The 13,019-nt window shown below is 36.3% G+C and overlaps 1 pseudogene; it reads right to left on the bottom strand.

The window, feature by feature from the left end:
* Positions 1–6,829: 6,829 nt before the first annotated feature.
* LOC119506852 lies at positions 6,830–8,509 on the bottom strand (annotated as a pseudogene).
* Between the last annotated feature and the right edge of the window lie 4,510 nt (positions 8,510–13,019).

Here is a 13,019-nt window from a genome sequence, read left to right as displayed (position 1 = left end):
ATGTTGTATATAGATTTCCAGTTTTACTGTTTTCTAAATTAATACCAGAGTAAGAAATTTTAAAAAGTCACATGTAAAATGTAGGTATTGGACATATGCCAAAAGTTTTGTTCTGAATCAATTATTTTCCAACTGCATAAACTACAGGTTTTCCAAGAGTTAGAAATATTTCTTATGCCTTCATCCTGAACTGAAATCTTTATAAGATTATTTCAGAGTGCCTGTTTTGCAAATGTTTCCTAATGCATTTTTAGAAAATTGAGCATGTTTTTATAGCCAACTTCAGCATACATGCCTCGGCTTTTGGATCTTGGTTGCTGATTTTAGAAATAGTCTTCCTGGCACTAAACTTTCTCACTATGCCTTGTATGAGATCTTAGTCAAGAAGGAATCAGCCTCTCCTGAATTGCTAAAATTTTACATCTGCTACCATTATAGGATGTTACTCATCAGATCATCCTTGAAATTTTTTCAGGGCTGGTTTCCATTGTACAGAAGTACTTAAGATCACCTATGACATGCCAGGAATCATTCTAGGTGCAAGTGATAGCTTGGTAAACAGGAGATATCAAATCCCTGCCTTTATGTTTTTTAGGGGGGAGAGACAGCAAAAAGAAATAAGATCTTTATGTAATATCAGGATATAGTAAGTGCTATGAGGAAAGGTAAAGCACGGTTAGAGGATAGAGAATGGAGATGTTTTTATAGCCCTGGTGGTCCAAAGAGTTCTGTCTAAGGAAGTGGCATTTGAGCATAGAATAGGAAATGAGAGTGCACAGTGCAAACATCTGAGGAACAACCTTTCGAGGCAAGGAAACAGCAGGTGCAAAGATCCTGCAGCAGAAATGTACTTGGCAAGTTTAGTGAGAATTCCAGTATGGACTAACTACAGAGAGTGAAAGAGAAGGAATGGAATATAAGATCAAGGAGGAAATCTGGGTCCAGAACATACAGAGCCTGGAGGATCAAGACAAATTCAGTCCTTTTGCCCTGGTGCAACCAATCACATTTTTCAAATATTGAAAACACTTCCACGTCACTGGGTAAACAGCTGCTGCTAAAGGCACTGATTATCTTACTGCCTTGGCAGATGCCCTCATCTTTCCTTTGTGATTAATTCACCAGTAGGGGGTGGTCAGTACTCTTGTGTCAAATGTATTTTTTTAAATTCAGTTTTATTGAGGTATATTCACATACCCTACAATCATCCATAGTGTATAATCAATTGTTCACAGTAGCATCATATAGTTCATTCATCCCCCAAATCAATTTTTAAACATTTTCATTAATCCAAAAAATAAAAATAAAAAATAAAAAAATAAAAACAAGAATAAAAATACAAGTAAAGAACACCCAAAACATCCCATCTCCTATCTCCCCTATAATGCATTTACTTTTTGTTCCATTTTTTCTACTCATCTGTCCATACACTGGATAAAGGGGAGTGTAAGCTACATGGTTTTCACAATTGCACAGTCACATCATGCAAGTGACTTCATAGTTATACAATCATTTTAAAAAATCAAGGCTACTGGGTTGCAGTTCAACAGTTTCAGGTATTTCCTTCTAGCAATTCCAATAGACTAAAAACTAACAATGGATATGTATATGACACATAAGAATGGCCTCCAGAATGACCTCTCAACTCTATTTGGAAATCTCTCAGTCAGTGAAACTTTATTTTGTTTTGTTTGTCCTCCCCCTTTTGGTCCAAGAAGTCTTTCTCAATCCCACAGTGCTGGGTCCAGGTTCATTCCCAGGAGTCATGTCCCACGTTGCCAGGGAGATTCACACCCCTGGGAGTCATGTCCCATATATGGGGGAGGGCAGTGAGTTTACCTGCTGAGCTGGCTTAAAGAGAGAGGTCACATCTGAACAACAAAAGAGGTTCTTTAAGGGTGACTCTTAGGCACAATTATAAGTAGGCTTAACCTCTCCTTTGCAGTAACAAGCTTCATAAGGGCAAGCCCCAACATTGAGAGCTCTGCCTTCTAAATTGGTAAATCACAAGGCTTGTGAGAATAGCAGTAATTCCCCAGGTGGGGAAGTTTATTATTTCCACATTTTCCACCAGTCCCTCAGAGGGACTTTGCAAATACATTTTTATTCTTTGCCCAAATTACTTTGGGGTGTATGGGTGTTTCACACTAACCTGCACAAGCCACTCCCTATTCAAAGTTCCATGTATTTATGGTGTTTGAGTAAACTGTGTGTCAAATATTTTTAATTTCATCCCTGATGGTGAGGATTTAGGTCTCTATTTGAAGTGTAATGGCAAGTTATTGGAGGGTTTTAAGTAATGAGCAGGAAGTATGTGGGACCTAATCAGATTTTCATACTTAAAATATCAGGCAAATGGATTATTGGAGGGAAGGAATAGAAGAAGGACATCTTCTTGAAGACTACTGCTGATGTCCAGGAAAGAGATGACAGTGATTAGACCAGAATGGTAGATATGGAGAAAATGAGGCTTGGTCCAAATCAAGATATATTTTGTGGTTGTGTTTGAACAACCAAAATGTATGATGGCTTCAAACAAAGTGGAAGTTAATTTCATATGTTACAGTCTGGGATGTAAGCTCAATATAAACTAATAAAAACACAAAGGGCAAGAATGAGGTAAATGTAATTATAGTGTTTATTATATTGTTTGTGAAGTAGTCATATTATCTGAAGGCAGACCATGATAACTTAAAGATAACTATTGAAATTTCTTAGAGATGAATATCAAAAGAAGAGATAAGATGAAATACTAAAGTAAAAAAAAAAAAAACTTGATTCACAAAACAAGAAATAAAAGCAAAAACAGAGGAACAAAGGACAAATGGGATAAATTAAAGAAAAATACAAAGATAGTAGAATTGAACTGAAATACAGCAATGATTACATTAAATATAAAGGGAATAAACTCCAAATAAAAAGCAGAGATTGTCAGACTGGATAAAACAGCAGGACCAGTTTGTGTGCTGTTTATAAGAAAGACACGTTAAATATAAAGTCCCAGACATATTGGAAGTTAAAAGTTGGGAAAGCATAAACTGTGCATCCACTAAGAAGACAGCTATTGTAACCCTAATATTATCAGACAAAGGAGACTTTAAGAATAAAGTTTTAAAAGAGATAACAAGGAACATTTAATAATGATAAAATGATTGCTCAAGAAGCAATAAGAACCCTAAATGTATATGGATTTAATAACACAGCTACAAAAATACATGAAATAAACATTGACAGAACTAAAGAAAGAAATACAGAAAACCATGATCACAGTGAGATATTTTAAGACACCTCTCTTAACAATTGATAGACCAATAGGAAAAGAATCTCAGTAAGGATATAAAATATTTGAATAACACCATCAACTGCTTTGGTTTAAGTCATGTGTATAGAACACTCTTCTGAACTGTAAAATAAACGTTCTTTTCAAGCACCCATGGAACAGTCACCTAATTAAACCACATGCTGGGCCATAAGTTTCAATATATATTACTGAAGTCTTGAAATCATACAGCATATGTTCTCTGATACCATTAGTATAAAATTAGAAATTAATAATCATGTATCTATAAAATCCCAAAATATTTGGAAATTAAACATCACAGTTCTAAATAATGCCTGGATCAAGGAAGAAATCTCAAGGGAATTTAGAAAATATTGTGACGTGAATGAAAATGGAATGAAAAAAATGGATTTTGTTTTTTTAAAGTGCTTAGAAGAAAATTTATAGTTTGAGTAACTTCTTTAGCATTTGTTATAGTCCAAGTCTGCCTGAGATGATTTTCTGTTTTGTCCTTCAAAAATTATTTTGTGCTTCCATTTGTGAGGGATATTTCATCTATATATTTAGTACTTTAAAGATGTTGTTTCATCATGTTTTGGCCTCCATTATTTCTAGCAAGAAGCTGGTCATTATTTGTACTGTTCTCTTTCATTTATTGTGTGTTTTGACTATGGCTACTTTTAAGATTTTTTCTTTAATCTTTGTCAGCAGAAACATGTTGGGGAACAGGAAAAAGAATTTGCATTTTGGGTATAGCAAGCCAGGTTTGAGATGCCTATCAGAAATCATGTCAAGTAGGTAGTTGTATATCTGAAGCTCTAGGTTTAGGAGCCCTCAGGCTATAGATGGTATTCAAAATCATGGCAATTTATAAGAGTACCTAGGAGAATGTACAGATGAGAAGAGGTTTGAAGACTGAGCCATGAGGCATACTGATGTTTAGAAGTTGGAAGAGAAGGAAAATCCTGCAAAGGAGGCTGAGAAACAGGTGGAGGGAAACTAGGAGAGCATAGTCTTGGAAGCTATAGAAAGCAGATGCTTCAAGGACAGTATGATCAAATGTGTCAGATACTGCTGAGCGGTTGAAAGTTAAGATATCAATATTGGTTAATGGATCTGACAAGAGCATTTTCAGTGGAGTGGTAAGGACGAAAGACCAGTTGTAGTTAAGTTAAGAGATAATAGGAGGAAAGAAAATGGAAAAGCCAAGTATAGACCATCTTTTTTAGAAGGTGTATATTAGTTTCCTATTGCTGCTATAATGAATTACACAAGCTCAATGGCTTAAATGAAACAAATATATTATCTTACAGTTCTTGAGGTCAGAAATCCAACCGTATTAAAATCAGTGTTGGCAGGATCATGTCCCTCTTGGAGGCTTTAGGGGAGAATCTGTTACTTGCCTTTTCTAGCTTCTAGAGGCTGCTTGCATTTCTCTTCTTCGTCTTTGCAGCTCATAAAAATCACATCATTCTGACCTCTGTGTGTCTTGCCGCATCTTTTTTTATGACTCTGACACTCCTGCTTTCCTCTTGAATGACTCTTTTGATTGCAGTGGATCCACCTGGAAATTCCAGGATAATCTCATCTCAGGATCCTTAACTTAATTATACCCAAAAAATCCCTTTTGCTATGTAAGGAACATAATCACAGGTTTTGGGGATTAGAGATGGAGTCACCGTTATTCTGCCTGCCACTGAGGAGTACACATGTTTTGTCTACACAGAAATGTCCCAATTTACAGACACTTGCACTTGGCTATCTATCACTAACTGGACGTTGTCAACATTTAAACAATGATTATTTATTAAAAATTAGGATTATCTCAAATAGGTAAAAACTGGCTGAGTATGGCACTAAGGATACTCCTTTAAAGTGTTTTCTCATTGCTATTGGTTTAAAACAACCCGGAGACATTTTCTAAATTTAAAATCCTTCCAGAGGTACACATATCTGAAATGGCCATATTTTACATATGGATTGTATGTTAGTACTTATTAGAGTCTTATTCTGTTTTGGAGCATGGCATGATGTAAACAGACAAAAAAGTTACATGAACATTGCATACATATGGTAAATTTTCACTTGTAAACTCTTTTGAAAATTATGGCATGTCTATTTCATTATAAACTATATACATTTTCAAACTAAAAGTAAAAGCAAGCAGTTATTGACTTCACTAAGCATCAAGGATATGTGTATCAAGGATATGTGTGTGTATCTAAGTGTGTATATGCTTATTTTTGTGTATTTTAGCAACAAGATATTTAATTTTTTTTAAATAACCCTTGTTACTTATTTGTTTAGAGTTCACTTTCCTCCCAAACAAGATTGGAAGTTATTTACAAAAATACAAATATAACACAAAATAAAATGCTATTAAAAGAGAAAATAGGAGTAGATTAATAAGGTGAGGTCATAGGAAACATTATATACAAAATCACATATAACAGCCTGCTAGTATAGTAACATCATTTTATATGTGTGCGTATTATCTTAGTTATAAAAACAATGGCAAACAAATAGTGGGATTTATGAAAGTACAGTTTAAACTCCTTAAGCAGCATTGAAAATTGAATTGATTGATACAAATCTGAGGAAGCTGGTTGAGGCTGATAAGGTCAGAATCAATTTAACAAATGCTACACAGACAGATATGGTTGTTGAAATAAGGGTTTTATTTAACTTCCCTGGGAAGGCATCATATTAGAGAATTTCAAAGCCAATTCTTTATCAGTTTTGATTTTCAAAAATAGGTTTCAGGATACACCAAAGAAACCATATAGATACTTTTTAGTAGTAAAAAATTAAGCAATCAAGTTTAAAGATACAGCAAAGGCCAAATATGACAACAAACATGAATAATTTATAACCTAAGCTTTTTCAATCCCAGAAGACTAACATGGGGAGATCTCACTGAATAGTAACATAGATAAAATGAGAGCTAATAACAAATAGAATCCTAAACATTTTCCCAGAGACTAAGCCACAAAATAGCTGCTTAGGAATACTATTAGTATGTAGTTTTTCTTCTTTCCTACTCAATTGTTTTATTTAGATAAATCTGGCTATCAATGAATACATGTATAAATCTTTTTTTTTTTTTTTTTTTTTTTTTAAACAATTACTATCATTTGTTTCTGCTTACCATTCCCTTAATTTTCTCTGGCAACATTTTTCCTTTGCTTTGACTAATTGAACTCAACAGGTTTGGAACCTAATGTGGATACCAACTCTTATGAAGTAGCACTTGGGAATGCCACTTAGAAAAGGCAAAATGTAAGAACTGTAGTGGCCTGACAAAGGTAAGCATTTGCACTGTGACAGTGCCCCATGTTGATCACTAGGAGAATGGCCCAGTATACTGGTGTGCTCCTGGGTGAGAACTAGGTGTGCAAACACCCATCCATTTAAGCTTTCAATAAATACAAAGCACCATTTTAAACCATTTCAGAAGAATTAAAAATATATATATGTTACATTTCTATTGGTCTGTTTTGCTTCTTTAACTGGCTTGGAAGGCTGTTCATGAAAAAGAAGATGAAACAGTTAATTGGTGGCTACTCCAAGCTCTTTAGACTTCAGCACTTCCTGCTCTTCAAGCCTCAGCAGTTTTTTTTTAATGAAATTTTATTGAGATATATTCACATGTCATACAATCATCCTAAGGGTACAACCAATTGTTCACAGTACCATCATATAGTTGTGCATTCATCACCACAATTTTTGAACATTTTCATTACTCCAAGAAAAAAATAAAAACACCCAAAACATCCCATACCCCCTAAACTCCCTACTATTCATTTACTTTGTGTCCCATTTTTCTACTCATCTGTCCATACACTGGATAGAGGGAGTGTGACCCACAAGGTTGTCACAATCACACAGTCACACCATGTAAGCTATATAGTTATACACTCATCTTCAAGAATCAAGGCCACTGGGTTGCAGTTCAGCAGTTTCAGGTATTTCCTTTTAACTATTCTAATACACTAAAAACTAAAAAAGAATATATATGAAATGCATAAGAATAACCTGTAGAATGACCTCTGGACTCCATTTGAAATCTGTCAGCCACTGAAACTTTATTTTGCTTATTTCTCTTGCCCCTTTTTGTCAAGAAGACTTTCTCAATCCCATGATACTGGGTTCAGGCTCATCCCCACGAGTCATATCCCATGTTGTCATGGAGACTTACAACCCTGGGAGTCATGTCCGAAGTACGGGGGAGGGCAGCAAGTCCACCTGCCAAGTTGGCTTCCTCAGCAGAATTTTTTTTTCCCCCAAAATAATGGTATTCTTCATTATCTTCACCACTGTCATGGGACCAATGTCCCCAGGGACTGGAGTGATGTAACTGGCTTTCTTCCTGACTTCTTCAAAATCCACACCTCTAGCCAACTTGGGCTTAGCAGTTATGGGATCTTCAACTCTGTTTATTCCCACATCAGTGATTTCTGCTCCTTCCTTGATCATATCTGCTGTGGTCAGATTTGGAATGCCTGCAAAGGATAACACAGTATCTGCAAGAATATTATGTTTCTTCAACTGTTCTTTGAGAGTGTAGTGATGAGATATTATAACAGTGGCATCACCTCCAGGACATTAATGTGCCCGGTCTGTGTGTAGTAACAGTGCAATGGGTATTCCAACATTCTTTGACCTTCCAGCCACAACCCCATTCTTCCCTAGTGCTGGAATTTCAGTTCACTTAATTGTTTCCCACATACTCCATGGGGTAGCGGGGAGCATGGAGTACTGATCCAAACACATTGGCCCTACGTTAATTACAGGAAGGCCGTCAACATCCTTGTCTGATGAAATAGCATTGCACATCCATCTTTCATCTGGAAGAGGCAGCTGCAAAAGGAGGCTGTCTATGTTGTCATCATTATTTAGCTTATTGATCAAATTCAACAATTCTTCCTCTGAAAGTGAAGCTAGTTTCAAAATCCTTTCACTGATGATTCCCACATCCTCGGCTGCCCTGGTTTTGCTGAGGGCGTCAGAGTGACTGGCCGCATTCGCGCCAACCAGAACCACGCTCAGGCGCGGCCGCGTGTTGCCGGAGGCTGCCGGCTCTTCCACCTCCCGCCGCGCTTCCTGCTTGATCGGCTGGGGAAGTTTCTTTCCAGAAATAATACCAGCTTCGTTTGGAACTAGCGAGTGGTGGAAGGGGTCATGGCAAAGGCGGGAGGCCGGTGTGGACACAAGAGAGTAGGCAGCCATGGCCAGTGCCGCCGCCTGCACCAGGAGAGCCCCCTATGATTTTAAAGCACTAGCTTCTAGTTTATTCACATTCTGTCGACACCCATGGCGCTGGATTCATTTCTTTGTGTCCAAAAATTTGCAAAATATATGATCACTTTGTGAGATAGGGGAACAAAGCCTTCTCTAGCTCTACCTTCCCTTACTCTGGCTCTTTCCAACATTCCAAAGTATATTTATGTATATGGTAAACATTTTACTCTCCTCTTTTCCTTCTCTTCTATTACATTAGAAAAAGAACAAAGTAGAAAGAGAAGGGTTGGCTAGTAGGCAGCCTTCCACCTAGCTAAGCTCACTTCCGTTTAAAAAAACACAATCCTGGGACCATGTTCGTTATGAAGACTATTTCTGTTATCCTAAAATAAATACATGTAGAGACTTCAGGATGTTCTGGCCCAGCTTTAGACAGTATAGTCAGTCCTCTTTGTTCCCATGGAAGTCTAGGCCCTCCCTCCCGCAGCGCTCCAGGAGTCCACCAGTGGTCCTCTTGATTTAAATTTTACTCCTAAACCAACCTCCCTAGGATTCCTGTGGCGATAACAATAACAAAACATTAAAATAAAATGATTAACATATAAAGGGAGTTTAGTATATGCCAGGTAATATGCTTTTTATACACGATCTCATTTAATTCTTGTAATAGCCCTATGAGGTGAGCAATCATTATCAACATTTTAAATAAGAAGAAAATGAGGCTTAGGAGAAGGCTGAGAGGTATCTTATCTCCCAGATATATGGCCAATAAATGGCAGAGTCAGGTTTCAAACCCAAAACCAAGGCTGGCTGATTTCAAAGACTTCGATCTTAATTGTACTTAAAACACCACTTTTAGCCTGAGGCGTATTAGTTTTTAATTACCCACTTCTTTTATTTATAAAACATTATCAGAGTCTTTCTTGATTTAAAAATGGCAACAATAACTATAACTAACCTGGATAAAAGTTCTTACTACAGAATCAGACAATGTTTTCAGTTCTTTATATTTATTATCTAATTTAAATCACACAATAACATTTAAGTTAGATCCTTTTAATTTTTTTTTTTAAATTTTACCACAAGGAAAATGAGCCTCTAAGATATTAAATCATTGTGTAAAAACACTCAGCTAGGAAGTAATGGATCTGTGATTCAAACTCAGGCCTGCCTGATGTCAGGAAGTGAGTATTTTCAGATTTGTGCATGTTTAGTTTTCTGAGTGGAAAAAAAAAAAAAAAAAAAATGGGATCTGGGTTCTGGGTTGAAGGATAAGCCCTGGAAATTAAAATTTAAAATCTGACTGAGCAGATAATTAGAAACTTTTGAGAGAATTGGGGATTTATTTCTAAATATGTTTACATTTCAAAGTAGGAATGAAACCTGGGAGCGTGTAGTCATCTGTTTACATTTCAAAGGGTTGTAAAACATTAGAGAGCAAAGGTTTCTTCCCTTTTCTCCAGAGGGGAAGGGCAGCACTGTGCAACCTACATAAGCTTTCATAATCGTATTTTCGAGCTTCCTCACTCGTAGTGAAAGAAACCCCCTTTGTGCATACAAAAGGTTTATCCTGGTTCTCATCTAATCTTCCTGAAGGGAGAAAAATGGGGCCTGGGGAACTGATTTGTTTATTGTTATAAGAAATAATAGTTTGTCCCAGATCCAGAGATTTCATGTTTGCTCTCAGAATAATATAAATAAATATAGATATTAAAACCTTATCTTCTGACTCCATCTAACAGTCCAACACTATGCAATATTTCCTCTCAAAATTCTCCATAATTCATCTTCATCCGTGGGAAGCCCTATTTTCTACTCTTTCTGAGATGAATATTTGACTCTGGTCCTTATTGTTCCATGAAAATTGACATTGCTCCCTCTGTATCATTGTGCATTTTACTCCTCTCTCCTGGTTTTCTTTCTTTCTACCTGTTTTATGTATATTATTCATAGTCAAACTCAAATCCTACATTCTGGGAAAAAAAGCATTTTTTATCACTGTACCCATCCTTCGACTTCATGTAATTCTTATCTCCACTGTTATTTTTGATTGAGCTTTGTTTGATTTCCTTCCCTCTGTACTAAATCTGGGTTATTAGCTCCTTGAAAACAAGGGTGCAATTTTTTTCCTTGTTTTTCTCTAGCACTTATAGTACCAACCTCAGAATAGTTTCTTAAAAATAGATGTTGATTCACAAAAGATAGTGATGCTTCTTATTGATGAACCAGGTTTCCTATCATCTAGAACTTCTAATACAATCTACTTAGGTACCTCTTGAAGTCATTGGTTACTTCCTCCAGGGTCTTGATAGGTATGAGGAAGATGCAGGGCTATGATCATCTGGTCCGAGGTTTGTAATTTTAAAAATGATACTCTTAGTACCATGGGTAATGAAACTTTTATTTTTCTAACTTGTGTTTGATGTTATTACACCAAGGATACCTTTATTCTCACATCTGTAGTAAGTTTTGTCTTGACAAGTAATAAAACTTTTGCATATGTTTGCATTTTTCTGTTTTGGACCATAGACATGCTTTTTCTTTGAATCAAGAAGCTTTTTGATGTCAAATATTTGATTTTTATATGCCACTCTGCAATTTTTTTTCAATTCAATATGATTGAGATATATTCACATATCCTACAGTCATCCACAGTATACAATCAATTGTTCACACTACCATCATATAGTTGTGAATTCATCACCAAAATCAGTTTTTGAACATTTTCATTACTCCAAGAAAAAAATAAAAGAGAATAAAAATACAAGTAAAGAAGACCACCCAAAACATCCCATCCTCCCATCCCTCCTATTATTCATTTAATTTTTGTTCCCAGTTTTCTACTCATCTGTCTATACACTGAAAAGATGGAGTGTGAGCCACAAGGTTTTCACAATCATATGCTCACACCATATAAGCTATACAATCTTCTTCAAAAATCAAGGCTACTGGGTTGCAGTTCCGTAGTTTCACCTATTTCCTTCTAGTTCTTCCAATACACTAAAAACTAAAAAGGGATATCTATATGATGCATAAGAATAACCTCCAGAATGACCTCTTGGCTCCATTTGAAATCTTTCAGCCACTGAAACATTATTTTGTTGCATTTCTCTTCTCCCTTTTGGTCAAGAAGACATTCTCAATCCCACGATGCTGGGCTCATCCCTGGGAGTCATATCCCACATAGGGGGGAAGGCAGTGAGTTTACCTGCTGAGTGGGCTTAGAGAGAAAAAGGCCACATCTGAGCAACAAAAAGATTCTCTGGGGGAGACTCTTAGGCAAAATCCTAAGTAGGCTTAGCCTCTTCTTTGCAGCAACAAGCTTCATAAGGGCAAGCCCCAAGATTGAGGGCTCCACCTTCTAAATTGGCAGTCCCCAGTGCTTGTGAGAGTATCAGTAATTCCCCAAATGGGGAAGTTTAGTATTTCTGCATTTTTCCCCAGTTCCTTAGGGGGGATTTGCAAATACATTTTTATTCTCTGCCAAAATTATTTTGCGATGTGTCAGGGTTTCACACTAACCTGTACAATCCAAATAGATCTCACTCCCTATTCCAACTTCCATGTAATTATGGTGTTAGAATAAACCTACTGTACAAGTTAAGTTATTTATTGTGCCACAGAAAAATAGATTTGCACCAAATAAACATCTCTTCCTTTGGTCTCACACAGAAGTTGAAGTTTTAAAACACAGTAAATATTATCCTTTACCCTTTAGTCTAATTTGCCTTAGTCCTAACCAAATCTGCTTCATTCCTATCTCTAATTGAAGTCTGATCTCTTTTTCAGCTTTTTTAACATTTGATGTATGGAGTAATACTGACATTCGTAGATGCTGAAGTCTAGCTCTGAGTCTCAGGTGTCACAAGAGATACCTGAAGTTCCAGGGACTGACCAGGTTCTACACAAAGAGCTCAGCATCTCAGAATTTAGAGATAACCATTACAACTCAGGAATAGATGTGACTGCTGTTAGAGCTTACAATCTAGGGACCTTTGCAATAAGCTTTCCCCTGATAACCTGTGCTCTAAGATTCAAATCTCAGAGTTTGCACATTATAGTTAGTCCTTATTAGTGAGGCATCATAATGTTCGTCTTTTTGTTTCTGGCTTATTTCACTCAAAATGCTGTCTTCAAGATCTATTTTCTCAGTTGCATGCCTCACAACATCATTCCTTCATGAAGTTGCTCAATTTTTCTATTGTTGGCATATACCACCGTTCGCCATTCTGTTCATCAGTCAATGTACCCTTAGTCTGCCTCCATCTATTGAAAATCATGAATTCTGCCACCATAAAACCCTGCAATTTTTGGAAGAGAAAAATGTAATACCTTTTGGAGTGTTTCAAAGATTTATCAAAAATGTTTATTATTAATGTAAATCACTCTTTCATTCCAATACTGGTGTTTTCTTACTGCCTTTCCATCTTATTTTAATTTAATGTTTTCCTCAAGCTAACATTTGGATCACATTTTTATAATTAATACTCTACTGAAA

This window comes from Choloepus didactylus, chromosome 12 (genome assembly GCF_015220235.1).
Source record: "Choloepus didactylus isolate mChoDid1 chromosome 12, mChoDid1.pri, whole genome shotgun sequence".
Taxonomy (NCBI): domain Eukaryota; kingdom Metazoa; phylum Chordata; class Mammalia; order Pilosa; family Megalonychidae; genus Choloepus; species Choloepus didactylus.
The sequence above is the reverse complement of the archived record's forward strand: the minus strand, read 5'-3'. Positions and strand labels throughout refer to the sequence as shown.